The 15,347-nt window shown below is 52.1% G+C and overlaps 1 protein-coding gene across 19 annotated transcripts in view; it reads right to left on the bottom strand.

Moving 5' to 3' along the window:
• The window catches only part of EPB41L1 (erythrocyte membrane protein band 4.1 like 1), a 118,221-nt gene extending 103,376 nt beyond the window's left edge, over window positions 1–14,845 (bottom strand). For 5 of the 19 annotated variants that reach the window (XM_070247625.1, XM_070247644.1, XM_070247646.1 and 2 more), the window contains exon 1: window positions 13,521–13,647. The gene's annotated coding sequence lies outside the window, so the exon portion shown is untranslated. Of the gene's footprint in view, window positions 1–13,520; window positions 13,695–13,954; window positions 14,042–14,753 lie in introns of those variants that run through there. The other 14 variants (XM_023626489.2, XM_070247620.1, XM_070247636.1 and 11 more) reach the window with 8 other exon arrangements.
• Between the last annotated feature and the right edge of the window lie 502 nt (window positions 14,846–15,347).

The raw sequence follows: 15,347 nt of genomic DNA, 5'->3' as shown, positions 1-15,347 counted from the left end.
GCACGTATCTTTGCCTGATCACCTACAGAACAGGAAGATCCAAGGAGCTACCTCAAAGGCAAGACATCCCCTAAGGTAATGAACAAAGCATCCCCTAGTCCCCATCCCAAATCCACTCTCAGGCTTTTTTAACTTCTCGTCCTTTCCATCCGGCCCATGTCCCCTGGGAGAAATGGAACAAGAGAATCCAAGCTGACAGATGCAACAACAGTAGCAACAGCCCCTATGACTAACAGTAGTAGCAACAACCTCCACAGCTAACACCTGACAGCTCACACGTGCCAGGCACTGTACTCAGTGCTGCACTCAGATTCTATCTCAGGTAATCCCCTCAATCAACAGGTAAGCCCCACCGTTAGTCTAGATTTGCCAATGATAGACTAAGGTTCAGCAAAGTGAAGGGACTTGCCCAAGGTCACACACAGAGCAAGTGAGTGGCAAGGCCACCCAGAGGTAGGCTCTTCATTTGACCTCAAAAGTCTTAATCTTATCCTGGAGGCTATGGGGTTATCCAGGCTAACTTCCGCCATGGGGCATGGCCCAGATCTAGGGGGGAAATGCGTGGGGAATATCTAATTTTCACCCCCTCAAGCCTCCCCAAAGAACCAGTCTTTATAGTCTTATATTATTATTCAAATGTGTTCAACTCAACTCTCTGGCTAGAACAGTGCTGTCCAACAGAAATATAACGCAAGCCACATATGTAATTTAAAATTTTCCATAACTGCATTTTAAAAGTACAAAGGAATAGATAAAATTAATTTTACTAATATATTTATTTAACCCAATATATCCATTTCAAGATGTAATCAATATAAAAAAGAGGTATTTTACATTCTTCTTTTTCATATTAAGTCTTCTAAATCCAGTGTGTATCTTACCTTTAGAGCATCTCAATTCGGATGCTAAATTTTTATGAAATGTTTAGATTCTCTTAGCCTTTACAATTGAAAAAGTAAATTCACGAATTTAAGTTCCTAAACATATCGTATAATTTTTTTGCTAAGTGAAGGAACTATTCTTTCTAAATTTTAAATTAATCAAATAAGATTAAAAGTTCAGTTCCCCAGTGGCATTGGCCACATTTCAAGAGCTCAGTAGCAACATGTGGCTAGTTGCTACTGTATGCACAGCGTGGCTCTAGACAATCAAGTCCTAAAGGGCAGGGCTGGTGGCCTCCAGGGCCCTAAGCCAGAGCCAGTCCTCTCAAGACAAAGTTGATTGTGAACAGAACGGTATCTGTTCGTTCAACAAACCCCTACTGAGCCTAATATTACTATCTGCCTCTGGTGCCTGTTATATTCACAGTGATGGTGACAAAGGGAGTACCCATTGTTCAGAGGATAACATTGTGGCTCAGAGAGGTGGGCCACTTGCCCTAGGTCACCTAGCTTTGACCCCAGGCCTGTCTGACTTGGAAGCCTGAGCTCTATCCCTAAAGCTTGACAGGGGCCCGGTCTGGGGCTTGGCCTTCTGGAGAAAGGAATAAGTCTTTGCCATTATTCTCAAGGACCCCTCCTCCATCAGTCTAGTGGCAGAGAATGGCCCAGAACAGGACACCCAATGAAAAGGGTAAAAGGGAAGGAAAACAGGAGAAAGGCGTGGCATGACCTGCACTGGGTGGGGGTCCTGTGTATACAGCGTAGGCCACTGTGGCGCCATCCCCACACCCCCACCCTGCCAAGCAAGAGGCAAAGCAAGGAAGGCCCAGTGGCTGTCAGCTCCCTGGGTGGGTCCCTGGGGCTAGGCGCCATGCCCTCCCCGGCCCCTCCCCCGGGAGCACTCCCCTAGAGGCCTTGGACTCCGTCAGAGCCAGTACTCACCTCCCAGGGTCACCTCACCTGGAGTCAAGGGAAAGAGTCCAAGAAGCAGCCCGCCCCCTGGAAGGAGGGGAGGAACAAGCCCTGGAGGCAGATTCCAGAATGGGGAAAAGGTGGCAGGTACATGCCAGAAAAACCTGGTGGCTCTGCCCCCTCTCCTGGGGAGCACAGCTAGCACTCGGCCCCTTCCCACCAGCCCAGCAGGGTGAAACTCTCACAACTATTAGGTTTAACAATTAACTCTGATTGGTTTCCATTTCAGCAGCAGGCAGTTTCAGCAAAAAGTCTCATCTGGGGGTAGGAGAGCTTGGAAGGGGAACAAAGGGGAAGGGGTCAGTGCAAAGGAAAAAAGGGCGTTAGTGGACCCCCTACCTCCTCTTTCCTGTCCCATCCTACCAATGTGGGACAGCTCATGCTAAGGCCTAAGTTCCAAAGGTCAGGGACAGTGACTCAGCACAGTAGGTACTCAAAAAAATATTTTTAATTAACAAAGAATGGGGCAGGGTGAACTAGAATAAAACAGGCAAGATAGATGGGCAGACTGATGGAGGAGAAGTGCAGGAAGGCAAAAAGTGGCTTGCTCTGGGCTGGGCATCTCCCTGACCTCACCAAGACCAAGCTAGGCTAAGGACTGGGACAGCAGCCACCCAGGGCATGCAAAGAATGTGGCTTTGAAGTCCCCCACCCCTGGGTCTGCTCTTTCTAGCTGTGGACCTTTGGAGCCCTCATTCCTCATTTCTTTCCCCAGAAAATGGGGGTGATACCACTACGGTATCATGCAGGGCTGTACAGGGCCAGGCCCGCAGATGCACGGATGCTCTGTGCCCTTGTAATACAGTCATGTCTCTTGCTGCTTGGCAACAGCCTCCTCTTCTCAAGCCACCCCCTGAATTCCCCCACATCCCAATATTGCCCTAGTTCCCACCTATGTGGCCCTTTCTCCTTTCCGGGAAGGAAAGCCTGGAACAATGACGGCTCCAGCCCACTCATATCCCACTCACCTGAGATCACACACACACCTTGGCAACAGATTGCTCCCAATCTGACACGTACTTGTCAGTTACACCCCTTCTTGGGTTCTCCGGCCCCCTCCTAGCCCTCTTCCCCCAACCCCTGTCATAGGCCGAGGTCCATAGCTCACAGGGGCTGGTGCTGAACTCACTGTGGCCAGTTCACCGGGTCTTCTTGGATGAAGGATCCGTCTCTGGGCCTCTGCTTCCTCTCTGTATAATGTAGGGGCCCAGGGAGTGGATCAAGAGACAGCTTCTCCTGCCGGCTCTAATATTTAGAGATTCTGATGTTCCTGGGATCAACTTGCACTTTAACTTCAGACAGACCAGAGTTCAGCTCTCAACCTTGGCCAGGTAAACACGCAGCCCTGTTATTATGGGATAGACTTCAAGGTGAGCCTGCCCAGGGCTGGGACTGCAGCCCACCCCTGACCATTCTCAGCTCAAGCCTGAGCAGAGGGACAAAGGCCCTCCCTACTCACTGGTTCCCCCTACCTCTGCCATAAAGCCCTAACTTTTCTGCCCCACCCTTCCAGTCTTCTCTCTCGTTCTCAGTAGTAGCATCGTGAGCTACAACTCCTCTGAATTATTCTTGGCAAAACAAAGCTTGAAGTTCCGCCTCCACCTGGGGTGCTGACCCTAAGCCCCTTCCATATGGAGATTCTGGAGCTGCCTCTGCTTCCACTCTGCTCTTTCCTGAATCCTTCCTGCAACTCTCCAAGTATGCAGCCCACTTTCCCATCTCCAGCCTGGAGCTCCTCTCCTTTCCCTCCACAAGGAGCATCTGTCTCCCTGCCTCCCACTGCCCCCTCTGCTTTATGCCCATCCAGCTCAAACATCACCTCCTGCATGCAGTCTACACTGATCACTCACTCCTCAGCTCACTCAGCCATGTCTCTGCCAGACACCAGTAGTAGAGATTTACTGCCCCTACTTGACCATAAGACCCTGCAGACCAAGGAATTCCTGCAATGATTTTTCTGTATCTCTGACACTCACTCCCCAGCACAATGCTCAGAACACAGTAGGTATCTGCTGAAACAATGATCATAACCATTAACTGAAAAAGAATGAATTGTGATTGTTTATTGACCATTTATTTTTTACAATGTTCCAATCTCAGCATTTTACATATTTCATTTTAGTCAAGCCTCCAAGCCTCCAATAGACTGTCATCCCCACCCCCTTTGATTTAAGCCGAGGAAACCGAGGCTCAGAGAGATGAAGGGACTTGCCCAAGATCACACAGCCAGGAAATGGCAGAGTCAAGACTGGAATTTAAGTTCTTACTCACTGCCCTACTGGCTTCCCTCCAATCCACAAATCAAGGAGGGGATATGTGAGAAGTCGTGGCCTGCCAGTGACAGGGTCAAAACCAGCCCAGCCCAAGACCAGAGACAGATTCTGCAAATAAAACTCAACTTTTTATTAAGCACCTGCTCTGTGAAAAGCTAGGTGCTGGGGGGCAAACAATGATACATGAGACATCCTAGTGCTCACAATCTAACGACAGAAACAAGCCATGTCCCAGGATAAAGCTAAGACCAAGCAGAACTTGTCCCCAGAGGGGAACAGATAAGGTACTAAGGGAATCCAGAGGAGGGAAAGACAAATTCTCATCGTGGGGGTGGGGATGGGAGGACTCACAAGGCTTTGTGGGACAGAGGTTGGCCACTGAGCTGAGCCTTGAAAAGGCGGACAGGATCTCAACAGTACTGGGGAAGGGCAGGGTGGCATTCCCGGCAGCGAGGAACTCAGGGAGCTGGGGCAAAGACATAGGTAAGCACTGGACATGTCCCAGGAGCGCCAGGAAACACATTCTCCAAGCACCCCCCCCCCCCCGCCTTGGCACTGGCCTCAGTGGTCCAGCCCTGAAGACGGCTATCGTGAGTGTCCCCAGATTCACAGGCACCTGGTTCATTTATGGTGAGTGGGTGTGTAAAGAGAAAGGACTGAGCACCTAGGCATGTGGTTTGACAGGAGGGACTTGAGGGGTTAGAATCCGGGCTCAGTACGGAATCTCTGAAGATGGGAGATGCTAAAGGGAGGGGGTGGACTGGCCAGAAGCGGGTGAAGCTGAGGAGGCAGCAAGAAAAAGGGTAAAGAATGTGAACTGGGTTCTGGCTAAGCTACACAGGACCTTGGGCTTATCCTATCTAACCCCCATTTCACAGCTGGGAAAAGTGAGTCCCAGACAGGGGGAGGGACTGGTCCACAGTCTCTCTGCATCTTCACTCAAAACCAGCAATGTGCTGAGAGGCAGGAGAGATCTGTCTTGATGCCTGACTCTGTCATTAGCTGGTGACCCTTCTCCAGTCCTTAGGCTCCCACTCTATAAAACATCCCTGAAGACGGCGGTTCTGAACTTTTATGGGTTGTGACTCAAAGACTCAGCTGGTGCCTATGGATCCTCCCCGAGGACAAGGCCCACTCTCAAAATTGTGCATGCTGTTTCAGAGGTTCATGAACATCTGAGACCAGCACTCTCCAAGGGCAATCTGAGAATCTTCTGTGTCCCAGTCACCTCAACAGGGAGCCTGTTAAAACAGGCTGATTCCAGGGTACCGCCATCGATCCCACCCTCCCATGGAGCATCTGAGTTTGACTCTCTGGGGTGAGCCCTGGAAGAGAGAGTCTTTAGCAAGCTCCCCTTTGCTGCTGTCAGGGGAGCAAAGTTTGAGAAGCTCTACCTTAGGGAACCCTCAGAGATGGGGGCAGGGATGGGGCGCTAAGCTGCTCTCCTTTTAACTGTTTCATGTATTAAATTTCTGCTTCCTTGCCTATGAAGAGAGGGCTCTCTGATTAGAAGTTTTAAGCCACTGCTCGTTAATCAAGGTCCCTTCTGGTTGAGCCACCTGCTCAAGCTGACCATGGTTATGGTCATCGTGGGGGTGGGTGGAGGCCCAGCAAGCCGACTGCAGCTGCTCCGATTCTGAAGTGCCACTCGAGATCAGCAGCCCTGCCTGGGAGGGAGTCTGGACTCCTGGGTGCAACTTGGGGTAAGAGAGGTTTCCTATCAACTCCAGCTTAAAGGCTCCTTTCCTCTCGCTAGACTGTCGCACTCTGGCCCTCGGCCAGCTCTGGCTTCCTTCCTTTTCCTTTCTAGCACAAGTGTCCTCCTGAACCCGGGTCCAGCCTCTGCCTCTCTGGCCTCCACCCATCACTGAACCTGATAGGGGATCTCCAAGCCCCCAAGCACCCTTCTGAGATGAAATGATCACTCTTTGCAGATAATAAGCTTATTTAACTGGAAGACTCAAGATAATCAATGAAAAACTAAGGTGGTCAGTGACAACAATATCTAGGAAAAACTCACATGCCTTCAGACCTGCCCTGTCACTTGTCCCTGATGCAAGTCTCTCCCACAGGTGGGCAGTGCCTAGGACCAGATGGGCTCAGAGCCTTGGCCAGCCCAGGGCGAACACTGTAGGAAGGCCAGTCCCTGAGAGGGTGACAGCACAGGTCTGGGAGGCAGGAGACCTGGATTAGAGACCCTGTTCTCTGAGCCAAGAATTTCTTCTCTGAATTTGAGCAAATGTGTGCCCCTCTGTGAAGCCCTAAATGTTCTCAAAGGCCCCACCTGGGGCAGTATAGGAAAGACTCAAGAGCACCCATGGGCTTTGGATAGATCCAGACTTAAAATCCCAGTTGTGCCACTTGCTGGCTGAGGACTGGGTAGGCCTTGGGCGAGTTACTTGGCCTCCTTTAATAAAATGGGGTAATCTCTGCCTAGCTAGGTAGTTGCAAGAATTAAAAGACATAGGCACGTAAAGCGCTTAGCACGGGGCCTGGCACATGGTGAGCCAATAAGTACGCAGTTGATTATCAGTCACCAGAGGGAGCTCTGACGAGGAAGATTCTAGGCTTTTTAATTCTTATGTGGCCCCAAGCAACCCCAAAACCACCCACTGAACTGGGTCTGGAGGCTTTATCCTTAAGATGTTTAATCTGGAGAGAAGATGGGAGAAGGAGGACCGGAAGGCAGGAGGGGCGCGCTGAGAAGAGAAGGGAGGAAGGTAAGCAAGGAGTGAGGAGGAGCCTGACTCCCCCAGCCTGGGGGAAGGAAGATGACTTCAGGGAAACGGCCAAGACAGGATATGCCTTCTCTCCTTTCCAGAGCCTTCCCTAGGCCCGCCAAGGCAAGGCTTAGAGGGACACAGCCTGCTGAGAAGCACCACCCTGGCTGTCAATAGGGACATTGAAGCCTTGGGTTACCTCCAGGCTCTGGCTCCTCATGCTGCTGCTGCCTGCCTGTGGTGGCCTCCTCCCGCTGGTGCAGGCAGAGATGGCCAGAGCCAGGCTGAGAACAAAACAACCTGCCCATTCAGCCTGCGGAGGCACTGCCCGCTCACTCAGGACTCAGGGACCAGCCTCGCCTGAGATTCTGATCCTGACTCAGCAGGACTCTTCTCTGCTGGGTCCTCATCTCTGGGCCCTGTGCAGAGCTCTCTCCAGGCCTCTACCTGCCCCAAGCTCCTGCTTCTGGGGGTAAAGTTGCAACTAGGAAAAAAGCACTGTTCAGACTGTAAACAGGAGCCACAAACAAGGCGTTCCAATTGCCACTGACCAGCTGTGTGACCTTCGGGATATCACTTCTCTCAGAGCATGTTCCCCTCCTCTGGCTAACGAGGGCAATGGAGGGCAAGGACCATCCCTAAGGTTCTCCCAACTCTGACAGCAGCTACGCTTCGCAGGATACTTCTGAGCAAAGGGGCAAAGAGGACTTGCCTCAGGAGAAGAGTGGGCTGGGCTGCGCTCTGCTGAGAATGCAATGGATGTGGCAACGGCCAAGGGTTATTATGAAGATGACGATTATAATTAAAAATCACAGCAACAAACTCTTAAGCAATTTACAAAGAGCTTTCTCATTATCCCCCAGGATTCACAATCTAGTGAGGCAGGTAGAGCTGATGATGATTATTCACATTTGGCAGAAGAGGAAAGTGAAACAAGATAAAAGTGACTTTTCCCAGCTACTAAGTGCAGAGAAGGAGGAGCCGAAGAGGAAGTGATAATTACTGGGTGCCTGCCCTGTGCCACCTCACTAGGGTTTCCTCACATCTGTTATCTTGACCAAGTCTCACCAGCACAACAAGTATCGTGGGTGCTACTGCCCCCATTTCACAGAAGAGGAAACTGAGGCTGAGAAAAAGTAACAAATCTATCCTAAGGCTCACAGCTGTTCTACTGCAAAGCCTGGATTTGGACCTGGGCTTTAAGCCCTGCACTCTTTTCCATCTTCCTGTATGTACTGGGTTGAATGGTGTCCCCCCAAATTCATGTCGACCCAGAACCTCAGAATGCGACCTTATTTGGAAATAGTCTTTGCAGATGTAATTAGTTAAAATAAAATGAAGTCATACTGGATTAGGGTGGGTCCTAAATCCAATATGACTGGTGTCCTTATAAGAAGAGGAGAGGAAACTGAGACACACAGGGAGAAAGAGGAAAAGGCTATGTGATGACAGAGGAAGATGCAGCTGCAAGGCAAGGAACACCCAGGATTGCTGGCAACCACCAGAAGCTAGGAGAGAGGCATGCAAGAGCCTCCCCCTCAGAGCCTTCAGAAGGAATCAACCTTGCCAACACCTTAGTTTCTGACTTCTAGCTGTAGAATTGTAAGAGAATACATTTCTGCTTTAAGCCACCCAGATTGTAGTACTTCGTTAAGTAGCCCTGGGAAATTAATACATTGTGCATCCATTGAGTAGGAGACCTGAGACTCTTAAATTCCAATTTTCAGATTTCCATGCATTAGGCAGCCTTGAAGGTTAAAGAGGACCTGGGGGCCCATGAGAAGTCATTCTCGTCTCCCCATCTTGGTGGCCCAGGCTAGCCTGAACTCCATCAGTTGTGCTTCTTCCATGTTCTAGGTCTCTATCCGCCCCACTGGGCCCTTCCATCACACAAACAATCACCCTCTGAGCCCAGTCTCAATGCTCCCCCTCCACCCAGACCATCCTCTATCACCATCTGGAGAGCTATATTTTTGAAATGCAAATCTGATCCTTCCTGGTTAGCTTAATTCTCTTCCCTAGCTCCCTACCACCTGTAGGACTCAGTCAAGATCTTCAGCCTGTATCAGATGGGGCCCCAACCTCCTCTCAGGCCTTATCTCCAGCCACTTGCCCCACCTGTCCCCACCACTCACCACCTTCTGCTCCAACCACACGGAACTATATGGACTTCCCCTAATAAGCCATGATGCCTTTGCACATACTGCTCCAAATACCTGAAAGATAAAATCCAACCCGACTACCATCTTTCTCCTCCATGAAGCCTTTTTCCTCCATGAACAGCCACACCCTAGCACCTTGTACATTGTGTATCTTTGCATATCTGCCCCCACACCCAGCCAGCGAACACTGTTGTATTCATTTCTGTTTCTGTAGGCCTAGGGTCCAGCACAAATGCATTCAAGAAGGTTAAATTGTAGAGTAGCCATAATAGTAATAATTGCTAACATTTACCAAATGTTTACTATGTGCCCAGCACTGCACAGAGCATAATATGTATGTTACCTCATTTCATTCTCAAAACAACCCTGTGAGAACAGATTGGTGGTTACCAGGTGAAATGGGAGCAGGAGAGCAAAAAGGGTAAAGGGGTACATATGTATGGTAATGGATGGAAACTAGACCTTTGGTGGTGACCATGTTGCTATCTATACAGAAGTTGAAATATAAGGATTATACACCTGAAATTTACCTAAGTTATAAACCAATGTGACCTCAATTTTTAAAAAAAGCCAATGAGACAGATACTGTTATTGATCCTGTTTTACAGGTGAGGAAATGAACAGATGAAGTCACTTGCCAAAGTCCACCCAACTAGAATGTGGCAAAGTCAGAATGACCCTAGAGCCAGTGCTAGTAACCAATACTAGGTACACTATCCATCCCAATACCTTCATTTCACAGGAGAGGAAACAAGCAAAAGAGGAACAGTGATTCGCCTACGGTCATGTAACAGCGCGTGGACCCAGATCTTTAGATTCCTTGTTCAATGCCCTTCCTCTTCTCATTCTTGCAGGATCCTAATTCAAGAGGACACAGAAAATGAGCTAGATTGTGTCTCCTCAGGGGCTTTCTCTGGCCTCCCTTAGAGCAGAGGCCAGGCACACAATGGGGGCTCAAATCTATGGCTGGTAGCAATAAATCTACAGTCCTGGTGGTTTTGGTCAATGATGGACCGCATATGCGACGGTGGTCCCATAAGATCAGCACCATACAGCCTAGGTGTGTAGTAGGTTATACCATCTAGGTTTGTGTAAGTGCACGCTATGATGTTTGCACAAGGACAAAATCACCTAACAATACATTTATCAGAAGATGTCCTCGTTGTTAAGCGACTCATGACCATAGTACTTCAAAAAAAAATCTGAGGCCTGCTTAGATATTACAATGTCAGGGCCTGAGAGGACAGTTTGGGTATCATTTAGTGCCACCTTCCATTTTATAAAGTAATCCATTCAACGAATGTATTGAACACTAATCATAAGATAGGCATTATGTGGGGGCACTAGGAAGACTGATAAGCAAGTTCCCACCCAGATGGTATTTGCAATCCAGTGAGGGGAGACAGACAAACAATTAACAAGTTCAAGCATAATTACAAACTCTCAGAAGCACTATGAAATACAGGGAGCTCTACAAACACATAACAGGAAAAGCTGACTTATCCTAAGAAGTTGGTAAAGGCCCCCGAGAAAGTGATTCTCAAACTGAAATCTGAAGAATAGGAGTTAACCAAGATAAGAAGCAGGGGAAGAGTGTGCTAGACAGAGGGAACAGCATGTGCAAAATCCCAGAGGCAAAAGCACTCATGGTGCCTGGATGCACTAAAAGAAAGCCAGAGAAGCTAGTTTCCAGAGAGGTGGGCAGGGACTCAATACTGCAGGTCTTGTAGGTCAAGGTAAGAAGTAGAGAAACTGAGCAGAGCGGGGAGATTCCTTGCTCAGAACCTGACCCAGAGCAGACACTGTCAACGAGTCATCGCATTATTCAGTGAAGGAGTGATTATCCAAGATCACAAGGAAGACCTGGGACTTGAAACCAGAACCTCTACATGCCAGGCTAGAGCTGCAGGCTACTTCAGATTTGTGTGCCGGAGGGGGCAGGGGATGCTTTCCAGATGCGTCAACCTACAGGAGGTTCCTCCTCCCTGTCTGCACCTCTCTTGAGTTCTAGAGTGCATCAGAATCACCTGTGTTTGTTAAAACATAGACTGCTGGGTCCCAGTCCCAGAATTATTGATTCAGTAGGTCTGGTGGGAGCCCCAAGAATTTGCATTTCTAACAACATCCCAGGTGACCCGGCTGTTGCTGGTGGGTGGCCATACTTTGAGAACTACTACTCTAGACTAGAGTATCTGGGGACAAGGTGGAGTGGTGAGTGGGGACCAAGGCTAACTAGGATCCTTAGGGGCTAGAAGGATGGATTCCTAAATCTGGGTAACACTGAGCAAGGGAAGGGGCCTCAAAGTCCCAGATTCCAACCTACTAGCCACTCAGCCAGGGAAACTGAGGCTTAGGGAGTTTAGACTCTTACATAAGAAAGGCTCAATAAAAATGTGTTGAGTGACGAGGTAAATACATAAAAGGTTTAACCAAAGTCAAAAGGAGACCCTGGACCAGACTCCAAGGCTCCTGAGCTCCAGGCCAGAGCCTTTCCTGTCCTGGGAAAGGGATTTGGGGAAGGGGACAGCAAGCTCAGCTTTCCCAGCTTCTGCTGCCTTCAGCAGGGAAACATTTTAAGAATTGCTGAAATCTGCTGTTGGCCCCCAGTCCTATCACCCATCCACCCTGCTTCCTTTCACATTCCCAGCTCCCTCCCTTTACACTCCAAATCCTGGGCACTTTATCCTGGCAAGCCCAGCAGCAGAGGGGGAGGTGAAGCTACAGGGAAGAAGAACTAGAAGAGGAGGAAGAATTCTTGCACTTGGATATCCCTCTTCCAGAATAATTACTTCCTCCTATAAGAGTCTTGGTTTCTCTCTATCCTTGTATCCAGTCTAACTGCAATCTACCTACATTCCAGTACCAGCATCTGAAACCCACAAAGTCAGGGGCTAAATTTCCAAACCACCTTTTCACCTAGTTTTTCTAAAATAGAGTGGCACTGGACAGAATTTTTCTATTCTATTCCAGCTGGCAGCAAAATGACACTTCTTTTGCAAACCCACATGCACAGATTCACTAATATACAAACAGCTATATGTACATAAAAACAAATATACCAGAACTTATGAAAAAACACACATAGATGTCAAGAGATACATTATTCACTGTTCATTGATAAAACATACCTATGCATCCAAATGCGCAAGAAATACACAGAAAGAACACACACATGCACATAGACTACAGATGTAGAAATGCATGCACTGCACCAATACACGGGGAAAGGGGTACAGACACACCCAGAGATGCTCTCAAAGTAGAGGTCTCCTGAAAGGGGATTTCTTGGCGGGGGAGGGGGCTGGCCCTTTAAGAGCGTGGCTTTCCCTCCTCATTTCAGGGCACCTAAGGTGTGGCTCTACCCACTGGAGCTGGCGAGCCTGAGGGTGGGAATGTGTCTGACCTGGCCAGGCCCGGTCTGGCTCTGGGCGAAGGTCCCTGGGACTGCGACAGGAAGTGGATCTCTGAACCGACTGGGTCACCAGCCTGGGGACCACGGTCGCCACCACCATCACCCTACACCCACATCCATAGCCACACCCACGCGCACCCACTCCTCCACGCTCCCACAGAGGCTTCAGGCAGGACACGCCCTCCGCTCCAGCTCGGCCCAGGACGGGCTCCGCTGTCAGCCCAGCTCCCTCTGGCTCCCGGGGTGTGGCCGCCCACTTGCCAGCAGGGAGTCCCCTCCTGGCCCGGCGGGACGCTCCTGTCACCGCCGCCACCCACTGCCCCGACCAGGTGCCCCGCTCCGGGCGATGGCAGCGCCTCGGCCGCCGCCCCCACCCCTTCCTCCCGGCAGTGCGGAAACAAAGCCGCGCACACGCACAAGGGGGCTACGCGGGGCTACGCGGGTGCACACCCGCCCTCACACGCGCGCACACGGGGAGTCACACTGACCCTCACACAGCGACAAACACACACACACACACCCCGCCAAGGGCTCCAGCCACAAGCAAAGCCACTGGCACACACCCTCATCCAGATGTACACACTCAGCTACACATTCAGACACACCCTCTCAGAGACACATTCACGGATAGACACACGCAGACACACACACCCTCACCCAGACACACACATCACCCAGTCCAGACGAGCGAAGAAATACAGAGCACACACCCTCACTCACTCACACACACACACAGATGCACACCCGGTGTACACACGCAGGCGCGCGCACACCGAGCATCCACTTGCACGGACCCACGGGCACACGCGCGCTCACACCCAACACACACCCGAGACGTGGACCCCGACACACGTACCGGCGCCAGTACTGAGACGCACGAACCGAGGCCCGGGGCTCCTGGCTCCGGCGCCCGCTCCCCGCCCGGGTGGTGTCCAGACCCCCCCCCCCCGCCCCCCGGAGCCTGCCCGCCGGCCTGTCAGGGCTCGAGGACGTGGGACCGAGCTCGGAGCCCTCGGTGCTTACACACACACACACACACACACACACACACACGAGCTCAGACGCGGCGGGGGCCCGGGGCCCGGAGGCGGGCGGCTAACCTGGCGGCGGCGGCGCGGCTTCCGGGCACTGTCTGTCCTCGGTCGGTGCGTCCGGCCGCCCGGGGGGCTCCGAGGCGCGCTCGAGCTGCGCAGAAATGCCCCGCTCGCTCGCTCGCTCCCTCCCAAGGCGCGCAGCCCCCTCCCCGCCCGCCCCCCTCGCGGTCTCCCCCCTCCGCCCCGCCCCGGCCGGCCCCCCGCGAGGAGGTGGTGGCGATCCCGGCCGCCCCGGCAGCCACGGGCGAGCGAGCGAGCGAGCAGCCAGGGGAGCGCCGCCGCCGCGGGAGCCGCCGGAGCCGGGGCCGCGCGTCGGGAGGAGCCGCGCCGGCCCCCGGGGAGGGGAGGGGAGGGGAGGAGGGGGCTGCGCCCCGCGAGCCTGCCTGGCGCTCGTGGCTCGCCGCCCGCTCCCCAACGTGGGGCCCGCGCCCGGCGCCTACCTGAGCGCCCGGGAGCTCAGAGGCCGGGAGCAAGCGCGGGGCGAGGGATAGGAGACCCCACGCCGGGCCTCCTCGCCCTCCCTGTCCCAGCCGGGTGGGCTCGGGCCCCGCCCCCGCCTCCTCCCAGGTCCCGGCCAGCGCCGACTTCGGTCTTCCTTGGCTCCGACGCCTCGGCTCTCGGCCCGGTGCCCCGGGCTAACCCCACGGCCAGGCGCCCAGCTCGCCGGCCTCCTCTACCTCGGTCCGGACCTGGCCGACGCCCACCCGCCGCCCCGCCGCCCGCCCATTGTTCCCGCGGCCCGAGCTCGCGGAAGATCGCGCCACGCGTGCCAGCTCCCTCTCGGGTGGGAATACCTCTGGACCCTCTGGGGGCTCTCCAAGGGCTGGCCCCTCCACAGGCGCAGGCGTGCCCAAAGGAAAGAGCTTTTCTAAATTAGAGTTATAACCACTGCAGCCCTTATAGGTGCCCCTTCAGGTCTTACTTTGAGGATAGACTGAGGCTGGGGAAGGGAGGAACGAACCCAAATTCAGCAAGCCCGGGATAGCAGCGGGGAGAAGCTGGGGCACAGATTAGGAGTCCTCATTCCGTAGATGAAGAAACCTAGGGAATTCCTGCCCCAGGGTTCCTAGGACAGGGCTGGCCCTCCAGAAGAGCAAGGAATGATGAGCCTGGCCTCCGTTGTTAGACACTAAATAAAGCACAGAGACGTGGAGGAAGAAGCAAGTCATGCACTTTCGGGAGTTTTACTGAAAGTCAAGACACATGGAAAGGGCTCTCAGTGCAGGAGTTTTCACCTACCTGTCTCACTTAGCCCTAACCACCGTCCTCTGTGGCAGCTGTGATTATCCCCATTTTGCAGATGAGAAGCTTGCCCTAGGTCTCTCCACCAGGTGGCACAGAGCCAAGATAAAGCCCAGCAATTATTCAGTTCTTCGCTGGGCTCCTCCCTCCAGTATAGGACACTCAGTGCCAAATGAGCAGCTGAGAACACAACAAATCAAGAGGGGAGGCCTAGTTTGGGCCGCCAGGGACCTCCACAAACTAACAGAGGGCAGAACTGAGGGAGATGAGGCCCCAAAGCAGGACTGATCATGGCTTGTCCTGGAGGAAAAATGAAAATAATGAGAACTAATGATAACTATTGTGTTTGGGGCACTGACTATATTCCAGGCACTGTTCTAAGAGCTTTACTTGCACCAACTCAATGAGTTAGTTATCCCGCAATAACACTGTGGGGAAGAGATTATTCTCATCCCCACTCTGTACATTAGGAAACAAACACAAAGACATTACAACAGTAAAGTGGCAGAGCTGGGATCCAAATCCAAGAAGCTGATTTCCAAGCCTGTATTTTAGCTCCCACAGGCCAGACAGAAGCAGTCTTGAATGTGA

This window comes from Equus caballus, chromosome 22, assembly GCF_041296265.1.
Source record: "Equus caballus isolate H_3958 breed thoroughbred chromosome 22, TB-T2T, whole genome shotgun sequence".
Taxonomy (NCBI): Eukaryota; Metazoa; Chordata; class Mammalia; order Perissodactyla; family Equidae; genus Equus; species Equus caballus.
Note: the sequence above shows the minus strand (reverse complement) of the source record. Positions and strands in the feature narration are given on the sequence as shown.